The sequence below is a fragment of the Setaria viridis genome, chromosome 3, assembly GCF_005286985.2.
Source record: "Setaria viridis chromosome 3, Setaria_viridis_v4.0, whole genome shotgun sequence".
NCBI lineage: Eukaryota > Viridiplantae > Streptophyta > Magnoliopsida > Poales > Poaceae > Setaria > Setaria viridis.
In genome coordinates, this window is record NC_048265.2 from 10081717 (window position 1) to 10104198 (window position 22482).

Sequence of the window (22482 nt, forward strand, 5' to 3'; positions counted from 1 at the left end):
CATTGTCTGCCGACAGCCACTTCGACGACACGCTAACGTTGCTCTGTCGCGTTGTCGACTCCGAGCAGCGCGTGGCCGCTGGAAGAGGCCATGGGCGGTGGGCCGCGCAGCCGCTGAAGGAGGCCGAGACCAGGGTGGGCAGCCGCCAAACGGACCCCCACACGCCCGTTGGTGGAGGAGGCCGAGGTTGGGGCGGGCGGCGGCCAAACGGACCTCGGCAGGCCGAGGTCGGAGAGGGGTGGCGGGCAGCGTGCCGACCAGGAGCAGGGTGCGGGTGGAGGTGAGGGGCGGCAGTGGCGAGGCGGTTGAGCCCCACCGCGGGTAGAGGAGAGGTGTGGCCGCCGGTCCGCTGGCGCTCAGGCCGCTCGGGGCATGGCTGGGTGGAGGAGCGCTTGTCGGCTCGGGGAAGATGGGGCAGAAGGGGAGAGGAAGGAGGAAGATGACTTTGGGACTCACTAAAGTTTATTAGAAATAAATGCTAAAGTGAACCTGTTAGGTGAGTAGTCTATAGGTATAGGTATTGTCTACAACTGAGTTGTACAAGTTATAAAGAGCATGCTCTCTGTAACCATTGTGGGTGCTCTTAGCTTGTTGGGAATAGTTTAAGCACGCACGCATCGGATTCTGTAATCGTTTTCTCCCGGTAGTTTTTGCCTTGTGGGTTGCAGCTGCGGGAGTCGGTAGTGAGTCTGAGCTTGGGCTGTGGAGAGGATAACGTAGAATATTGTGTGCTTCACATGTCCGTTTAAGAAACGAGTTGCCATCTTGCGTTATTACATGCTGGGTGGTGGGGTTACGGTTGTTGCCCCATGCAGTAACTTTTTACATCGTTTTTCTTGGCTCTCGGTGATGTTTGGTGGGAGCAAGTATATTGCTACACCTCAGCAGTCTTATAGGCTGTCTCATGCAGTAGTACATAGGATTTTTACTGATGGGAAGGAGAGAGAAAAAGGTCATTGTTTCGCAAAACAATGACCTCATAGGCTAGATTTAGGACTATGGGACGACTACTCCACCCTTGTACGAGTTGTGGTTACCATGCAACTCATAATATTTCTTTTTTTCAATGCACAAATTAAGAAAATATAATTACTATGAGACAATCCATTGTCCAACTTATTTGTTAAGTTTTGAGACCGCCTATTTAGACAACACCAATGTACTTCCTGAAACGAAAAGATCGAGGGGCTCTAGTTTTTGTTTCTTTCTTTTTTTTTATTAGCTCCGATCCCGGCTGGTACATTAGGTGGTGTGCATCGATCGTATGCTTATATTTTAAGCTTTGTTAACAGGATGGGCACACTATTCCGAGGGATTAACCGATGGATACAATATCTTTGTATTCATTAGGAAACTGAGGTCGAGTACTTCTGTGGGGGTCTTTTAGTTTTTTGTGGATGTGTGTATGTCCCGTGTATAGTTTATTTGGGGTCAAAACTCAGAACACGCAAGACGGCAAAGACCAAAGGGTGAGGAGGTGGGCTGTCGGTGGCACCTGCCGATCGAATAGGTTGTGTGCCGGCAAAACAATGTCATTATTTCCGTGTGACGAGTGATCATACCATTTCTCTGTTGGAACTAGCAATATGTGTGAACCAAACAAACTCTTCTCTTTGGAAAAAACATAAAGGGGGAAGGCAAAGTGAATATATAATTAAATAGTAAAGCATGTGCCGAGCATGTTTGCTTCGACGAACAGTTTCCCGGATGGCGAGATGAACGTTATGCACCTCCGCACGCCAACGCAGCAGGATCATGGAGTCAACGATCACATAAACGGGGCCCAACCCCAACCAACCCAACATGCTCATCCGAGTCATCCGGCCGACGTGGCGCCATTAAGAAACACTCCCTCTATGGCCAGTCAGTCGCCTTTCCTCCACCCGCACGTCGTTGTCCTCGCGTTGAGACTTGAGACCCACCCTCTCGAGACGTTGAGGCGCGAGCGAACGAGATCTTGCCGGGCCCGGACCTGCCCTGTCAGCAGCTGCCGCTTCATCAGCGATTCAATAAAAATATAAGGCGGCATGGAACACGCACGTTGCTGTTGCCCCTGAGCTCAGCTGATCAGTGAGTGATCACTGATCACCTCGGCCTCGGGCCCTCGCCTCGCTCTCGCAGCACGCGCGTGAAATGGATCGGAGTGGCTCGAGCGGAGCTCTGCTAGACTGCCACTGTGCCGGTACCAGCTCAGCCGCGGCGAAGATATTTCCCGGCTCAATCAGTGCCATCCATCCATCCATGGACCGTGGCCCATCCATCCTCCTCTCCTGATGAGTGGCGGATCGGGAACGAACGGGTACGACGAGCTGGTGGCGCCCGAACCTTCCGGCCAAGGACGTACGAGCGGGTACGACGAGCTGGTGGCACGCACGCACATGGCGATCGAGATTCCGATGGATTTCGCGCATGTGCCGACGTGCGCACGCGGTCTCCGTCGGCCCGTCGCGCTCGCCCTCGCCCTCGCCCCGGCCGGTCGGCGCGTCAGCGTGTGTGGTGGTGGGTGCGATCCGCCCCCACGCATCGGAATCCCGGAAACCGCGTGCTCCATCGATACCCCCGTTTGCAATAGCTCCCCGCGGCCTGCAGCCCTGCATTGTTTTGTTTTGCAATAGATTACAGACGCGCGACGCGTCCTACGAAAAGGTGTGTGAGCCGGGGGCTCCTATACAGCTGCCGGAAGCCGGTTAAGGTAGCTGACTATAAAGCCCATTAGGCTCAATTATAAGTTCAAATCAAAATTTTAATAAATCAGATCCAACATTTCAACAAATCAGATTCAATATTTTTCAAAAGTTGAATCAACATCTAAATATACTAGATTCAATATTTTTTTTAAAAAAGATCAACATTTTATAAGAAAATATAACATTCAACATTTTTCGTTCTCTATATCAACATTTGGATATTCTGCGTTCAACATTTGGATATTCTGCGTTCAATATTTTAACAAATAGGAATCACCATTTCTTTTTTTTCTTCTTCAACCTCAGGTGGAGTTGCCCACGCGGCCCGCGAGCCTAGGGGAGCGGCAGCACACGGTCTGGCACGCAAGGGCACGCGCGGCCGGCAGTGGCGCCCGAGGGCAGGCAGAGAGCTGGGGGCAGCGGCGGCAAGTTCGGGGTCGGCAGCAGAGAGTTGCGGGGCCGGTCGCCGGCGAGCTCAGGGACGGCGGCGGCGGGACTGGGGGTGTCTTGTGCCCAGGAGTTGGGGGTGTCTTGTGCCCAGGAGTTGGCTAGGGTTAGGGGAGGGAGAAGATGCATCCAACGGATTGTATTACACGCACGAATCTCAAACAATAAGTTATATAGGTTTCCCGCTGTGTGCCCCGTGTTGGTGATGGGCCCACGAGGCAATCATAATAATTCAGACTAAAGGCCCACAAGATAATTGACCCATGAGGGATTAGGGTAACTAATGGGATTTCAACCTGGAAGCCCATTGGTGTGATCTATAAATATGAGTGGTGGGGCTAGGGGCGCACCATCCCACCACATCGCAACCCTAGCCGCCACTTCCTCTCGGCCAGACCCTGGACCCCTGCCGCGCGCACGGTGTTAGCACACCAGCGCACAACGTTCCATCCCTGTACGTGTGGACTCCGTGGAGGTGCTGCTGCTGCTGCTGCTATGCTGACCGGCTACGGCGGCGCGAGGCGGCTGCTGAGGCGAGGACGAGGAGGAGGCGATCGTGATCGACTACTTCCTCTACACTGACGCGCATCTACGTTGGACCGGCTGCTCCAACTCTTTTTCCGCTGCGCGTCTAGTGGTAATGATCCATGACTCCTTACTCGCAAGTCTCCTAGGTGATGCGGTAGATGTAATTGTTATATGCTAGAGTAGTCTACCTGTGTATCCCGATAGTGTATTAGAGCCGTCTTGTGTAGTTTTTGGTCTGGATCTTGCACATATAGGTGATATGTGATGGTAGTAGATGTGACCTATTACGGTTAGGTTCATGTGATGGATTTAATGTTGCACGGTTTGATTAGATCATTTGGTCATAAGGGATGGAACGGGTTCGAGTAGATTGCATTATGTGACAAAAAAGATTAGTTTGTGCTCCTTCTTTGTTATGCGCGTGACTTGTCCCCACCGGCTGGAATCACCATTGGGGCTAGCCATGTGCGCAGTCAGTAGATTGAGCCAACAGATCGAGGTCATGTGTTGTGGTCTTCTCATGTACACCTGTCGCACTGATCAAAATGATTGATCTAGTGGAAATTGAGATATTTTGAATGACTCAGAAATTGGGTTGATGTGATCAATCCGATGAAATTGGAACCGCCGTTGCTATCTGCTATAGTGATATCCTCATAGTGTTTCGGTAGAAGACGTTCTACGCTAACTCATTTTTGCAGGGTATGATGTGAATGGTATGACCTCAATGTCATGTGATAATCTGTGTGTAACATTTGGCAGCCTGCGTTGCTACAAGTTAACACAACCGGGTTGAGGTCGTCCCATTATTGTATAACGACCTGCGTGTCATCTTGTGATGCTTGATCCCTCATGTAAATTACTTATCAGCTATTAGATGTAGTAGCTTTACATATTTTCATGGAGGCCTTTCAAGCATGGTGGCGATGGTGATCACCACAACGGCAGGAAGGATGTGTCAGGGACAGATCCTCGGTACACGTAAGGAAGGAAAAAGGCGGACTCCTACTAGAATTCCTTTGTAATCCTACCAGGACTCATACCATGTAATCCTAATAGGACTCCTACCTTATAACCGACTAGTAATCCTGCCCCCTGGAGTATATAAAAGAGGGTAGGGGTCCCTAGATTGGTAGACAAAGACCTCATAGAACCACCAATAGGACCAAATCCTCAACACCAAACAACACCGAAGCGCAGGGCGCAATATACAACATCCTAAACAAGATGTAGGGTATTACGCTACTCTGGTGGCCTAAACTTATATAAATTTGTGTCCTATGTCCTCACTTTTACCATCAAGTTTCAGGTCCAACGATCCCCCACCAACCAATCTACTACCTCAGGATACCCCTCGGTAGATTGCCATGTATAAAACACCGACATCTGGCATGCCATGTAGGGGTGATCGTCGAGGTCATCGGGCGAGCTTGAGGGACCTCATCATCAAGATCAATCTACTTGACAAGAAGCAAGTCGTTGAGTCGGAGTTCCGAGCAGACAAATCTATACCAAGACAGAATCGATGCGCTCCGTGTTCCGTCGAAGACCAAGTCGGTTTCCACCGCAGGTTGCTGCATGCGGCTCGTCGATCAAGGCAGAGGCAAATCTGATTTGAGTTGGGAGATCAGGCAGACCAAGGGACCCATGCCATAATTCCCAAGATGACAAAGATCTGTTATAGTCACGCGCGGATTGTGGCAAATAATCAGCTCTGACTACTCTCCGTGAAAAGCAATTTTGAGGGATTTGTGCTACACGCATATGGAAGGCTACCACAAGACCTCAAAATCATAGCCTAATGTACATACAAGATGTACGCAAGCACTGCTACCCCGACATCCAGCCGCATCAAGTCACCGATGACTACTTCGACTACTCATCTCGACTGGAAAACTAGTTGAGGACGGTCTATTTTGACTACTCATCTCGACTAGAAAATTAGTCGAGGACGGGCCTCACACCGTCGACAGCTAGTTGGAATCAACTCTGACTAGTCGGCTTCATCAACAACCATCACGGCTTCACGACGACCGCCACGGCTTCGTCGACAATCATCCACGAATCAAGCTAAGTCACTTTTTTTATTTTTTTTTATATAATTTTTTCAGCTTATTTTTCGCATGCAGAGCAACGCGCTGAGTAATTTTTTGTGTACACCTCTCGACGGAAATTACCCTCAAGAGCTAAACTTTGCCAATTATTCCTGGGGCATGTTAACTGACAGCCATGGACTTGGTACACTGAATTACGGAGGCTATAGCCACGGGTTTTATGCATTGAGTTCCGGAAGCTCCGCCGATAGGCTTGGTACATCGAATTTTTGAGGCTATTACCACGGGTTTAGTGCACTAAGTGCTGGAGGCTCGCAACGGCTACACCCTAAGGAGGCACAAATCCTATGCGCAGCAACACGCGCTCTCCTCGCCAAAAAGGCAGAAAAGTCTCAATGGCTATTTTACACGCAATCGCGCATCTTTTTGTTGCAATGCGGACTACTTATTTTAAATGTGTTCTCTTAGTGGTCGCTAATCTCCTCAAGCAAAACATACCTTAATTTGTGAAAGCCTTGAATCTTCTGTGATGCCTAAATGCTAGTAGGCGAGACAAAGATCTCCCTAGCAGCAATGCCAGTACGCGTACATGAGACAAACATCTCACACGCAGTGGCAATGGCTAAATAGGGACTGGGAGCCTAAATGTAATAGGCTAACTACTCGGGAAAAATATGTCCAAAACAAGAGCATGACACACAACATTTACATTCATCACTGAATAAATTTCGGTAGTATCTTCAAAATTCTAAAAATATGCTATATAATGTATGCATCTCTTTTTGCAGGTCAAGCTTCGGCAACAACTCTCCATGACGCTCAGCATACCTCCAATAGCTCTAGCTCCCAGGCTCGGGGGCTAAGCACCAATTACTACTCGTAATATCTCCAATGACATAGCTAGCTTCCAAGCTCCGGGGCTAAGCGCCAAATAACTACTCGACGTGGCTCCTACGACTCACCTGGCACATAAGCTTGGGGGCTGGACGCTGCAAAACTACTCAAATGATGACTTGCGTGAAGACCAGGCTCGCTAAGACCCTTGGATTGATTATTTAATCATTCCAAGGCTTAGGGGCTGATAAGCTACACTTAACAGTTGATTTTTTCAAGATGAAAGAAAAAGATTCAAGATTTTATTGACCCTCAGCCTGATTCTTCGATTCAACCTAAGGCTCGGGGGCTACTCCATATGGAGTGCAACTTCTGCCGCCCTCCATACACTACCGGAAACCTGGAGTATGCCGAGTGTTTTATGTTTGCCGAGTATTTTACCATGGGCACTCGGCAAAGAACTGTGTTGCCGAGGGCCATCAAAAAAACACTTGGCAAAATAATTACACTCGGCAAACTTAGTTTGCCGAGTGTCTGCACTCGACAAAGCTTGCTTTGCTTCTAAGTGGACACTTGGCAACGGTTGCTTTGCCGAGTGTCCACCCTAGAACACTCGGCAAAGTTATTCGCATATAACTGCCGCACCGATTCCTCCCTCCCTCTCCGAGCCGCCCGCTCTCCCGATCCAGCCCCCTTCCCCTCCCTCTCACTGTCGCCTCTCTCTCCTGATCCGGATGCACCGCCACCCCCTCCGTCCCTGCCTCCCGTTGCCTCCCTCGCTCCCGATCGCCTCCCTCCCTCCCGGCCGGCACCGCCCCCTACTCCCTCCCTCAAAATCCGCCGCCTCCGCTCCTCTCTCAGCCGCCTCCCCTCCTCTCCCAACCCCCTTCCACTCCCGACGGTGGAGCCTGAGCCCTTGCCGCCGTGGCGCCGCCATGTGGCGATTGGAAGAAGGGGAGGAGGCAGCGTCTGAGCAGTGGGATTGTGACGGGGAGCACCAGCAGCCAGGCTCCGCTACGCTCCTTGCCACGGCGTCCGATGAAGCTGACTTCCCGAGAGGTAAGCATCGAGTTGCGCAGTCCCCCTCCCTCCCTCCCTCCCCTTTTCCGCGGCTTTCTGCATTACATTTTTGCTCCGCGCTGATGCATTGTCATGCATTCTGGGGTGCTATGCAGGGGGACACAGCTTGGGCGGCATGGTTGGTGCACTAGTGGTGCCGTGGTGGCGACGGGGAAGGGTGGCGGCGGCTGTGGTGGTTGTGGTGGCGGCGGCGGGTGGCTTTGGTGCACCGGTGGCGTGGTGATGGTGGCGGCATGGTGATGGTGGCGGCGTGGTGGTGGTGGACTCAGTAGGCAGCTTTGGTGGTGGTGGTGGTGGTGATGGCGTGGTGGTGGTGCTAGCTTCGTGGTTTTTTTTATTTTTTCTGAAAAAAATATTTGCTGAGTGTTTTTGGGGCACTCGGCAAAGTCTTTGCTAAGTTCCCAACAAAAAACACTCGGCAAAGATTGTTTGTCATTAAAATCTTTCCCGAGTGTCGGTTGCCGAGTGCAACACTCGGCAAAGAGGTTGCCGAGTGTTTTTAGGGCTTTGCCCTGAATCCCATAGTGATATCACAATGAAGATTACAAAATCAAGATGATCACAGGCTTGAGCACACCATAGCCTCATGGCAGCTTTGAAGAATTTCAAAGATTCAGCCAGACAAAGTACTTGAGAAGCACTAAACTACTCGATGAGGATCTGAAAAGTACTCGAAAACTATTGCATTCGACTATGAAGCACTCGGGGGCATGTCGGGGATAGATCTCCAGTACATGCAAGGAAGGAAGAAGGTGGACTCCTACTAGAATTTCCCTATAATCCTACTAGGACTCATACCATGCAATCCTACTAGGACTCCTACCTTGTAACCAACTAGTAATCCCATCCCCTGGAGTATATAAAAGAGGGCAGGGGTCTCTAGATCGGTAGGCGAAGACCTTATGGAACCATCGAGAGGACCAAATCCTCAACAGCAAACAACACCCAAGCGCAGGGTGCAATATACAACACCCCAAACAGGACGTAGGGTATTACGCTACTCTGGCGGCTCAAACCTGTATAAATCTGTGTCTTGTGTCCTCTCTTTTATCATCAAGTTCCAGGTCCGACGATCCCCCACCAACCAATCTACTACCTCGAGATACCCCTCGGTAGGTTGCCTGGTATAAAACTCCGATAGGATGGCGATGGAGATCATGGTGGAACCATGGCGATGGAGACCACTATGATTCCAAAGGCCATACTATTCACAGTATGATATGATTATATGCCTATGATGTTCACTTTCCTGTCTTTCTATTTTGTTCATTCTTTACATGTGGTGGATGTTTGGTCATGATAGAATAGCTTCCCTTAGAAAAGTTGAGTTTTCGATGCCTTTTACCAATAGCTGCACCTACAAATTTTGATTGTTGTGTGGTAGGTTTGCTAAAGAAAAGTACCACCAGCTATGATTATGAATGGGGTGTGGATGTCAGACATCCGCAAGCATAGTGTTGGTTTACTTAGGAAAGCTATCAAAATGGTTTTGGGCTTTATGGCATGAAGTTGGGAGTCAGGGCATTAGATGCCACCCAACAAACAAGAGTCATATAGAGATATGATTAACAAATTGTTATTTACCTATGTCACTATTTTTTTTAGTAGTGAAGCCAAAGCTCACTAGGATTTTAATGAATATGGATCTTGGACCATCTTAGCGGTAGTTAGCATGCCAATTTATGAACCGCAAGCGCACATATCAGTTGTATATTTTCCCTTGGAGATTCCCCCAAGGTTTATCAATCCATGGAATAAGGTATTTGCACGCTTAACTAAGCACTAATCGATGTAACTGAAAGCTCTTTTGTATAAGATATGATTATGCTTAATAAAAGAACTAAGCAGTCAAGATCAAGTAGATAGAGAATAGAGGATGTGAACAAGATAGATTAAACGCTTGTCCTAGGGATCTAGGATCACTTGCAGATGCAATTGCCGTGCATGAACATAAGTTGTAATTCTGAGCATAGATAGTAAAGCAACATAGATATGATCTTAGAAAAAGGCATCTTTAAATCTACACCTTCGGTCCATCCCCCGAAACCCCCTATCTTACAAGAAAGATCCTGTCACGATCCCCTCTTTCAGCATAGGTAGATTCAAGGCATGATCAAAAGAACATGTTATGCTCATCGGTAGATCAGGCATGCAGATCTGGTCACCACGACCACAAGAACATCCTAAGCAATCTATCATCGATTAATAGATTGAAAAGCAAGCAAACCTGATAAAGCATAAAACCATAGAAGGAGATAACTAGATTGCTAAGAACATGAACACATCTATTACTTCACCATGAATGATTGTACGTCAAAAGATCACCACTGGGATCCTACATCGATCTTGATGATTCCTAGCTCCAGAACTCCAGCATGATCTTCCTTGCAGGGTGATTACGCCGGCAGAGGTTCGCCTACTCTATCCCCTGACAACTACACGGCCCTCAGCTTTCCGGAGAGGTGTCCCTCAAGCTCCTTCTACTTCTCTGCTGCTTGACGTTGTCTTCGATTAATGGATGCCGATCAGCCTAGGCCTTCCATTTGGCCCCTCGTGTCCTGCTTCATCTCCAAGTCTCCCTCGATGCTCAGGAGTATTATTTTCACTTGCATGTGAGCCTAGCACGTCGGTTGCTTCAGGATGAGATTGATCTTCCTTGACTCCCCAAATCTCCGCTTGATCTTCTTCGATTCCTCTTTGATCCCGAAGTGATCCTTGCCATATCTTCACAAACTTAGCCCTCAAGTCATCTCGGAGAATCGCTTGCCAAAGATGGGTGTCGGAAGGCTCCAAAGACCCTAGGCCGATCGACTCCTAGGCCCATTGGCCTTCTTCTTCACCTGGTTCGATGCTCGTTTAGTGCTTTATCCAGAAATATGCTTTTAAGCCCAGTTTCCTATAAAAACACAACATCCTCCAAAATTCGTTGCACATGTGAAAATGACTGGTTTATTTGTGGTGATTAATAGTTTAGGTATTAAATTCATGTCATTATTGAAGATAAACAAGGGTAAAAGTGTGTAAATAACGAGCGTCAATAGTTGGTGTACCCAATCACTTTAGAATTCACAATGTATGATCTGAATTTTTCAAAAGCAAAAACTACAGGAAGCAATTCCTTCTCTGTAGTTGCATAATTCATTTGAGCCTCATTTGAAGTCTTGCTAGCATAGTAAATTGCGCGTACCTTTCCTTCTTTCCTTTGTCCAAGGACTGCTCCGACAGTGTAATCACTTGCATCGCACATTATCTCAAAAGGTAGATTCCAATTCGGAGGTTGAATGCTGGGTGAGCTAATAAGTGATTGGTTTAAAGTTTTGAAAGCATGGAGACAATCTTCATTAAATTTGAAATTCCCATCCTTTTGCAGGAGCTGTGTCAATGGCTTTGTAATCTTTGAATAGTCTTTAATGAATCTCCTGTAAAATCCGGTGTGTTCGAGAAAGCTTCTCAATGACTTGATGTCTATTGGTGGAGGTAACTTTTCCACGGTTTCAATCTTTGCTTTGTCAACTTCTATCTCTCTCTCTGAGTGACATGCTCAAGTACTATTCCTTGCTTCACCATAAAGTGGCACTTTTCCCAGTTTAGGACTAGATCAACTTCTCCACATAGTTTAAGAACTTTATCCAGATTTTCCAAGCAATCATCAAAGCTTGTACCATGTACCAAGAAGTCATCCATGAATACTTCCATAATATTTTCAATAAAATCCAAAAATATAGCCATCATGCAGCGTTCAAATGATGCAGGTGCATTGCATAGACCAAAAGGCATTCTTTTATAGGCGAAAGTTCCATATGGACAGGTAAATGTGGTCTTATGTTGATCATCCGAATGTATAGGAATTTGAAAGAAACTGGAATATCTATTAAGATAGCAAAAGTGAGAGTGCTTTGCTAATCTTTCAAGCATTTCATCAATGAAAGGCAAAGGGAAGTGATCCTTCCTAGTTACCTTGTTCAGTTTCCGGTAATCAATGCACATCCTCCATCCCGTCATTGTCCTCTGTGGAATTTGCTCGTTCTTCTTGTTTGTCACAATAGTTAATCCTCCTTTCCTTGGTACGCAATGCACTGGGCTCACCCATTCACTGTGAGGTACTGGATAAATTATTCTAGCATTAAGCAATTTAATTACCTCCTTCTTCACAACTTCATGCATGGCATGGCTTAGTCTTCTCTGGTTCTCCACAACTGGTTTGTATTGATCTTCTAATTGTATCCGATGAGTGCAGAAGGCCGGACTGATTTTCTTTCAAGTCATTAATCATGTATCCAATCACTTTTTGATGTTTCCTCAATAAATTCAGCAACTTCTTAGTTTCTTGTTTGCTCAATTCGTCGCTAACAATGACCGGATATGTATTGTTGCCCCCAAATATTCATATTTTACTCTGTTGGGTAATGGCTTCTGCTCAACATCTTGTGCCTCTGGTTCTTGTTGCACCAATTCACCAATGTCTTCAAATTTTCCTTCCTCCAGAGTCCCATATTGAGGTGACAATGCATCGGTTGCTTCTCCCAATTCATTATCTTGGTCATCCTCATTATTTTCCATTGTTCTTTGTAGAGGATCTCTAAAATTTTTAGCAAAGCATACACTCTTTACCTCCTCGTTATCAGGAAGTAGAGGCAGGATTTGTCAAGAAGCAGGCAGAAAATCATAAGTGTATTTGGCACCATCAAGATTAATCGTTACTTTGCCCTTCCCAGCATCAAGCACAGCATTAACCAACCTAAGAAAAGACCTACCAAGGATTATATTATCCTGTTCATCATGGCAAGCATCAATAACAAAGAAATCGGTTGGCAAAACTTTACCTGAGATAACAACATCTAGATCTCTAAGCACACCCCAAGGTTTGGTTGTTCTACCATCTCCCATGATTAGATTGATTGGGGTTGGAGCAAGTTGGAAAGTTTTACTATAAAGCTCTTCATAAAGTTTCAAAGACATAACACTTACTTGTGCTCCAATATCGCAGAGTGCTTTGTAGATGATCTCCCCATTAATCATGCAATTGATGTGTGGAGTAGGCAAAGATGTTCCTTCATCTTGATTGGTTCCGATTGTATATACTTGTGCCAGAATAGCAAATGGTGATGATTCCGGCTTCACTACCATGATCCTTTTTACTTCAGAGACATAGTCTGGGTCTACCTGTTCTTCGCTGAAAAGTTTCTGAATTATTTCTCCAGCTGTCTCCTTGTCAAGCTCATATCCAGAATGTCTTTTAGGCGGAAAATCTGTCTCAATTACTCTAGCTGACCCCTTTTGATTTGGATATGGTCTATGCTTATCAAATATTTCACTGAAGGCAATAGGTACCCAATCCATTTGTTCAAACTCCCGTAAGGGCTTTGCATTAGCCAGGCTTTGCACTAGACTGGGCAGGTTCCTCCTTTATGTGTGCTAGTTCTTCTTCTTTTTGCACCATAAGTTCTTCTTTTGTATCTTTTTGGAGTTCTTTTCTGAAAATTCCAGCAAGTTTATGTCCTTGATCTACTTGCTCTTGCACTCCAGATTGATAGTTATCCCATTCTCTATTTATAGTTGCTCCTCTGCTGATCTTCTGTAATAATTGAGCGGCCCCCCAGAGTAATTTCTCCAAAAGATCTCCTGCTGCACATTTGAACAAACTCCCAGCATTTTTGGGTTAGTGAAAAATAGAATGTATGCAACAAGGCATCACCTGAAAATCCAAGCTTTGATCCTTGTTCGAGTAATATATTAAATCTATACCAGGCTTGATCTATTCCTTCATCTTCTCCTTGCATGAAATTGATCACTTCCTTCTGAAGGTTTTGAACTTTTCTCACAGAGAAAAATCTCCCATAGACTTTATCATTAGAGTCTCTAATTGCCCTTCACATCAAAAGAAGTGTCTGCATACCATCGTTTCGCTTCACCTGCAAGTGAAAACGGGAATAGATTCCATCTGAACCAGTCTAGTGGAATTTCTTCTTGTTGTAGCGTGTTGCAAAGTATCATGAATCGCTCAATGTGTCTATATGGATTATTAGCCTCCACTCCTTGGAAGGGATTTCTCTTAAGCATGTTGATTATTCCTTTGTTCAGATCGTACTCGTTGGTTGCAAGCACTGAGTCGGATTTCTGCATGTCTGTTGATGGTCCTTATAACCAAATTCAACCATCAACTCCTGTACCAAATAACTCTAAAACAATCACCAAATTAGAGATGGGAGCTTTATTCTCACTATTTCCACAAGCTTTAGTGAAATGTTGTACACAGGAACCCATCGGTGTATAGAGGGAGAAAATGGGCTTAAATGAAGAAGAAACATACAACACGACAATCTACACAAGCCCAAGGGAAAGAAGGGTCCACATGACAGCACAAACCAGCCCCAACCAAGGCAGACCCGAAGGCCCAGCACCTAGACTCATCGGCCAAAGGCGGTTGCGAGCAGGCCGGAACTGGGATCGGCTGAACCCCCAGTGAGCCCGCTCGCGCCCATCTTCCATGTGGACTCTCCTACCGCCTTCCTAAAGGCGGTTACGGTGGTTTGGCATGAAGTAATGTACCTGGATGTCCGTTCCTTCACAAGTGGAGCGAATAAAGGAATATTCCATGAGGATCTCGACTCTCCCGAGGCTCCCTCTCCAGTATATAAAGGACCCCCTCCTCCATTCAACACACACAACACAAGAAGAAGGAGAAGAGAAGAGGGACTCTACCACTTAGCCTACTTTTGTAGTATAGGATAGGGAGTGTGTGAGGAGAAGGAGAAGAGAAGAGCCAAACTTGTTGTTGGTATTTCTTAACATTACGAATAAATCCGCAAGCACACGAATGTACCATTGTAGCATTTCACCCGGAGAGTATTCAGGGTATGATTATTTATAGTTTCCCAATGGATGGCATTGGTGTAAAAGGATTTATCGGATACATATCCAGGATCATAAGCTTAAGTAATAGACCAAAGTTCATACAGGGGTAAGCCATGATAAAATATATGAGGGTAATGTGATACACACACACAAGCCAATCTCAAGAATAAAGAATAAAAGAATAAGGCTAAGTTTAGTAGGAGCAAGGCATACAAGAGGTCCTAGTGGTATCTATCTATACTAGTGAGGGTCATACAAGCACATGATCAGAGCTAACTCTATGCATACAACATTATAGGGAGAATACCCGGCCCTAGTCTACCAAAGCAAGGTATCTTTCAGAACCTCTTCACCATACCCGAATGTGGGGGACTACAAGGGACGGACAGGGCTATCACCACTTGCCACCTACCCCTCAGACCGTGGGGCACAGTCATATTCGATGGATCCCAACGTGCCCAAGCACCATGCTCGTATACGTGATCACTGCTCTAGCCCCTCCGGAACCCCGACCATGAAGATCGACAGGCATAGAACTAGAGCAAGCCCGAAGGCACAACGAACCGATGTGGTAACATAGATTTAGCCTAAGCATATGAGTATAACTTAATAAAGCATAAGCTATGGCATAGTATACTACCGAAATAGCATAACAACCATACTCTTTATAGATAGGATACCGACAAGTCGAGTACAAAGCCACATCGAGAGCCGGAGGTTACGTCCCCAACTGACACGAAGAATAGCTTAGCACTACTAGAAGTTTAGCTCTAGCCTAGCTCCACTAGCCTAAGGATTACAAGAGTAGTAAGAAAGAGAGGGAGAGAGGCTTCAAGTGTGGTGTGTTGTGAGAGGGGGAGGGGGGTCTTCTCCTCCTTTTATAGGTAGTTGAGGGCGGTTCCTGGTAGGCATCCACAAGGAATCTTCCCCAGCCGCCATAGGGAGTCCACCAGCGATCGCCACATGGAAGATACGGGTGAGGGGACCCTGTCCATGTTTGACTGAACTAGGGGTTTGGCTGACCCTGGGCTGTGCCTCCTCGCCACCACCTTTGTCTAGTGGGCTGCTGGTTGGGCCTTAGCGGTTTCCCTTGTGGACCCACGCTGGATTGGGCTAGTTTGCTCTGGCCTATGGGTCCTCGGTTGTGTATGTGTTGAGTATTTTTCTGTGTGTTTCGTCCATGTTTGTGCACGTTTCCTCTCTTGTACAGATTTGTATCCCTGAAATAATTTATCTGCCAATACATGTGGAACTAGGTTATGGATAACAACTATGCGAGTAAGGAATGTTCGTTTTCCTTTATTCTTTGAGTAGAGTGACGGTCGGATTTCAATCATAAGGATTGTCAACACTTGTTGACCTCACTCTACCTTGTAGCTCGTTGGATACGAACCTCCTTTCGAGTAAGTATTCAAGTTTGTCTACATTGGTGAGTTCTTCGGTAAGGCTAAGATTTCGTTGTTATTCGTTTATGGGTTCATTGTTCGCTCTTGTAGCGATTGCTTTAGTAGAGGACTCCTGATAAAGATGGATAATCTTGCGCAATGCTAGAGTAGTAATCGATAGCATAGACGTGGTGTCTAAGCTTGAGGTTACCTTTGTTTGCTCCATGCTCCACGGTTCGGAATAAGGTAGGCAGCAGGTGGTGACAACCCTATCCATCCTTTGCAGTCCTCCCCATTCGAGTACGGAGTAGAGCTAAAGGCCGTAGGCACTTGGCAGACAAGGTGTGAACCAGTGCCCCAAAGTAAATGTTTAGTAACCAAGTTTATCCTTCCCAAGAACCCTTATCCTTAGACAACCACACTACCCAGGCCATTCTATCTCTTATCCTTGGGTAAACTAGTTAGAAGACCTTTGCACCTCCGATCCCTGAGAAATCAATAACCTGAATACTCTGTAGGTGAATTGCTATAACGATATATCTGTGCGCTTGCGGATTCATTCATGAACATTAAGAAATACCAACAAGCATTTCTGGCGCCATTGCCGGGGAACAGTTGTTGTATTTGTCTTTGAACCTAGTTCGCCCGTGTATCCTTTTATCCTTCAAAATTTTTATTCCTTCTTTACCATGGAAAACATTTCTATCCAAAAATTTTCTACTCCCAAAGGCGAGTTCTTAGATCCTATACCCTCGTCGAAGCCCATCACACCTTCCAGCTATGAGCTCTGCCCTAGCTTCATTGCCATGGTTCGGGAACAAACTTTCTCTGGTTTTGATGATGAAAACCCATACCACCACCTACAAGAGTTTGAGCAGCTGTGTTCATGCCTGACAATCTCAAGCATAGCACAAGAAACACTTCGGTGGAAGTTGTTTCCTTTCTCCCTTGATGAGAGAGCGAGGCAATGGTATGCCCATAATGTGGGAAAAGTTAACGGAGATTGGGATGAGCTTAGAGAAAGATTTTGTCTTGCCTTTTTCCCTATATCTTGTATTGCTTCCCTATGAAAAGAGATTCTTGACTTTCGACAGCACGAGAAGGAAACCATAGGTGCAGCATGGGCTAGGTTTTTAAAGTTAACCCATACTGGCCCTAACTTGTCTATGCCCAACCACGCGTTGTTGCAACACTTTTGGTTACGGCTTAGCAAGGAGTCTACCCTACAGCTTGATATCAATGTTGGAGGATCGTTCACATACAAAACCACTGTCGAAGGAGAGGTGCTTCTAGATCGCATTCTAGAAAACACCTCTTTTACCAAATCCCTCTTAGTAGAAGAACCATCAAGTCATATGGAAGTCCCTTTGGTTAATTTGTACCCCTTTTGCTAAGCTACCCAGAGTCAACCCCAGAGCCTTCCCCTAAACCGAGAACTTCAGAGGAAGAAGAAATTCAACTTTCGGAGTTCCCAATTGAATTCGAGGAAGAGTTATTTGAAGATTATGGTAATACCTCAAATTACTTTTACCAAAAGAGACCCCTAGTCCTAGTTAATCCTACTGAGCTTCTTGATAAGGTTTTCCTTAAAGAGACCATTAGAGAGTTAACCTATGTCATAAGCAATGAATGGCTACACGAGGGAGAGCGTTCCTCTGAAGCAATTTAGATACACACCCCCTCCTTAACCATCCAATGCCATATCCAAGGGACTGCAGCGGAGGTCCTCTATAATCCCATGGTTGGAGCGAATGTCATGTCCGCATCTTTTGCGCTCACTCACCTAAGTGAGAACCCTTTAGCCCCAACCAACAAAACCTTAAGGAATGCACCATGATCCATCCTAGAAGGAATAGGGATTATGCACGGCGTGCCTATGTGGCATGATGACGTCGAGGTCACCCTTGATTTTCATATTTTCGAAGTCAATGACTTTGATATTTTAATCGGGGACCCCTTTGAAAAGTTATTCCTAGACGTACCCACGCTAGGAAGCCTCGACATAAAGCTAGGGAGATATGCTTTCTCAATTCAGATTTCTTGGACAAAGAACTCTACAACAAATCTTCTCCCCCTAGTAGAACTAATTGAGGAAGTGTTGGCTGTTTCACCCTTTGAGCCCCCTAAGATATCCTTAGAAAAAGATGCTAAGCTTTTCATTTACGAAGAGGATGATCTAGGAGAAACACTTGAGCTACCTACCCATCACGACCACCAATCGAGCTAAAACCCTTCCTCCTAGACTTCGCTATGCCTTCTTAGAGGGCTACACATATTCCCCATCATCATTAGCGATAAGCTATCTGATGAGGAGACGGCTAAGCTCTTAGCCATTCTAGAGAAGCATAGGTCTGTCTTCGGCTACTCACTACAAGATCTCAAAGGAATCAGTCCTACCCTCTGCACCTATCGCATCCCGGTTGACCCGTCTAGCACACCTTCTAGGGAGGCTCAATGTAGGCTTAACAATGCAATGAGGGAGGTTGTTAAGAAGGAGGTCCTTAAGCTCTTGCACGCTAGGATAATCTATCCTATGCCACATAGCTAGTGGGTTAGCCCCGTTTAGGTTGTTCTGAAGAAGGAAGGAATGACGATCATTCAGAATAGTAAAAATGAGCTTATCCTACAACAAACCGTCACGGGGTGGAGAATGTGTATTGATTACCAAAAACTTAACTTGGCCACTAAGAAAGTCACTTTCCGCTGCCCTTCATTGATGAAATATTAGAGCAGTTGGCAAATCACTCTTTCTTTTTTTTCCTTGATGGGTATTCCGTCTATCATCAAATTTGCATCCACCTCGATGATCAGAGCAAGACCATGTTTACGTGTCCTTATGGAACATACGCTTACTGTAGGGTGTCTTTTGGGCTTTGTAATGCGCCCTTGTCGTTCCAAAGGTGCATGATGTCTATTTTCTCAGACATGATCGAAGAAATCATGGAAATATTCATGGACAACTTTTCCGTCTATGGAAAAACCTTCAATCATTGTCTTGAGAATTTAGACAAGGTCTTGCAGAGATGCCAAGAAAAGGATCTAGTGCTAAATTGGGAAAAGTGCCATTTCATGGTCCAAGAGGGCATTGTGCTCGGGCACCTTGTGTCTGAGAGGGGAATCGAGGTGGATAGAGTTAAGACTGAAGTTATAGAACAACTTCCACCTTCCATAAATATAAAAGGCGTCCGTAGCTTCCTAGGTCATGCAGGGTTCTATCAGCATTTCATTAAGGACTTTTCGCAGATCGCTAGACCCCTCACGAGCCTTCTAGCTAAGGATGCGCCTTTTGAGTTTACTAATGAGTGTTTAAAGTCTTTTCATATCCTGAAAGAAGCACTCATCTCAGGTCCAATCATTCAACCCCCTGATTGGGAGCTGCTGTCGGTGTTTTAGACCAGCAACCCGCCTAGGGGGTACCCTAGGTGGTCTTTTATGCGGTAAGGGTCGTCGAGAATCAAGGAATCAATGGTGACGTAAGGAACACGATTTAGACAAGTTCGGGCCGCTAGATCGTGTAATACCCTACGTCCTGTGTGTTGGTTTGTATTGATGTATGTTCTGGTCCTGAAGGATCTATTTTGAGGGGGGTCCCTGCCCGACCTTATATACCCGGGAGGGCAGGGTTACAAGTCTGAGTCCTAGTCGGGTACTATTACAGAGTTCTACTAAGTATCGTCCCGAGTAGTTTTCCATAAACATGAAAGACTAGTCCGAGTAGGATACGCCCATCCTTGTTCTGATCACGTCCGAGTACGTCCCATAGTGGGCCGCCCAAGGCCTACTCGTGGATCCGGGGAGTAGTCCCGACAAGCCCCCGAGTACTTTGTAGTCGTGCGCCATAGTCTTGGGCGCTGCAGGCACTACCCGAGTAGTTTTGCGGACTGAAGTGCCCGAGTACTGTCGCGTGGCTGGAAGGTACTCTTTCTTCAGCTTCGAGTTGTCTCCGTCCCGAGTAGATTTTATATGGTAGTGCGATGTCAATCGCACTCCATATGGAGTAGCCCCCGAGCCTTAGGTTGAGTCGAAGACTCAGGCTTAGGGTCAAACCATCTTTTGCCCATTTTACCCTCGGAGATTTTGAAAAAGAAAAAACTGACCAACGGGTACGGTACCCGTAGCCCCCGAGCACTTAGGCGATTCCTGTCGTTGAAGTGGTCATCAATCCGTTGACTGTAGTAGCCGTTGGGTGTTTATGGCGATTAATACGCGATTTGATCTGTCCGTTGCGCAACTGACGCGTCAAATTCGGAGCCGGCGGAGATAAATCTGGGAGAAGCCCCCTTTGCAGTTGCCGTGACGCCGTACGGGCATTAGATCTGTTTCGTCTTCCTCCTCTGTGCTTTCGCTTGCTGTGTTACCTCCGCCAGTGCTACCGCCTCCACCACTGCCGCTTTTTGGGTTAGATCCGAGTGGAAGCCTCTTCCCTAAGGCGAGGTTGAATCCATCGAATGCGCTCCAAGAAGATGGGCAAGAAACCCGAGAAGATCCAAGGAAAGGCTCTGGCGATGAGCAAGGTTAGATCCAAGAAGGGGAAGGAGTTGGTGTTGCCGGCACCGAAGGTGGGGCCGACGAACCAAACTGCTCCGCCACCACCTGGGGCAACTTGGCAACACTCAGTGATGAAGGAAGAGGGAGTCCAAGTGCTTGTCGATGCCAAGCTCCTTCAACCGAAGGAAATCGTGTAGTGGCGCCCCGCATTTCCCAATGCGTGGCAGTTTGAAGAACCTCCGGCGGAAACGGTGATGCTTGCTCACTTCGTGGAAAGGGGACTGGCCGTGCCTACCTCCGACTTCTTCAGAGGTATTCTCGAGTACTATAATCTTCAGCTCGTCCACTTGAATCCCAATGGAGTACTGCACATGGCTATCTTTGTACATCTGTGCGAAGTTTTCCTGGGAGTACCTCCAAGTCTTGAGCTATTCAAGAAATGGTTCCGTTGCAAGCCTCAGCCGAGTGCCCAGCGGACGGAGGTCTTTGGAGGCGTCGGGTTCCAACTTAGGAACTCGAGTGCATATATTGAGTACAATCTGACCGACTCCCATGGGGATTGGAAGAAAAGATGGTTCTACATCGGGAACCATGATCCTCGCTTGCCTGTGGTGACTGATCACGCGCCCAAGCATGCGTAAAATTGGATAAGCAAGCCTGAGGATACCCCAGAGCTTGATCTTCAGATGCAGCAGATCACCGAGTTGAAAGCACTCGGTCTGACTGGGATCAACGTGGCAGCCAGCTTTCTGAAAAGAAGGATCCAGCCACTTCAAAAATGCGCTCACCCGGGAAGTGAGTACAAAGGTTTGAAAGATCCATCGCGTATGTCTAAGGAGGACATATCCGACAATGACGTGGAGGCGCTGCTGGCGAAATTTTTCAGGAACTATCAGGGAGTACCAGTAATCCCTACGGCTCTTCGCCAGTATGAATCCTGGTACGAGCCAGAGGTGGTAAGTATTTCCTTCCTGACTTGTTTTCTTTTGACTTTTGATTCTTGTTGCTAACACCGATTTGTTGTTTAGAAGTCCCGAGTACTTGATGGCTATGTGGTGCAGCCGGAAGAAGAGTCAGAGACCGCCATCGAGGAGTCAGAGGACGAACCTTCTCCTCCTATCAAGAGGCGCAGAGTAGTCCGCAAGATGGCTGCGGCTAAGTCTGTTGCAACCACTGAAAAGTCTCGGGGTACCACGGTATGTAGTCGATGACCTTTATGTTACTGATGAACTTGAGATGCGTTATTGATGTGGCGAATCTTGTCTTTGGTTCATGAAGGCATTAGATGAGACTGTCTCTGAAGAGATAGCCGCGTCCAACCCTGAAGTCGGTGATGCGGCCGTTGACACATTGCCGGAGAAGGTGCCGTCAACAGCTTTGGTAGCCCCCGAGTTAACCACGCCAACTCCATCAGCTGCTGTGCCACCCACTGCTGATCAGGCGGTTCTGGGGCTGCCTGCTGGAGTAGCAAAGGAGGTGTCACCAGTACTTGCTACTGGCAACTTGTTGTCAAATGTGATCGCCAGTGGTGAGCGCTGTCCTTTTCGATTGTAGTAATTTGAGTAGTACTGTAGTCTTGACTTCAGTTTTGTAGGTCTTGGTGAGAAGACGGCACCGGCGGTTGTCTCCGCGGCTCCGAATACTCGGTCGCCTGTCGTCGAGAAGAAACGTGTACGACTGCCGCCACGCTCAACCCGGTGAGCCTACTTGTTTTGTAGGATGCCGTTGGATTTTCTAAAAAATCATGTAGTGACATTTTGGCGGTGCAGTGATGCAGTGGAGACTATCCCTGTAGAAACAGGGGTAGTGTCGGATCCTTTGACTACAACATCTGTCCCTTTTGAGGACATGATTGTTGAAGAGGTACCCGAAATTGACCCGAGTCGTCTTGGAGCTACGATGTCGATGCTTCAAGACGTGATTCGCTCAGTAGAGGAACCTGCTGCTGCATCAGGCTCGGGGAGTGCCGGCCTATCCTCGTCCTCTGGCGGAGTACTGGCTGTAGTTGAGAAATCCAAGCAAGCAACTGCTCCAGGTAAATGTCTGTATTTTGTTATTGTAGTCGTGGTCGGTAGCTGATATGGTGAATGTTGTAGGTGCTGCTCTGGGTACAGCTCCTCTTGT

The 22482-nt window shown here is 46.9% G+C and overlaps 1 pseudogene; it reads left to right on the top strand.

The window, feature by feature from the left end:
- The first annotated feature begins 7485 nt into the window (after positions 1-7485).
- Positions 7486-22482, top strand: part of LOC140222148 (uncharacterized) — a 33193-nt pseudogene continuing 18196 nt past the window's right edge.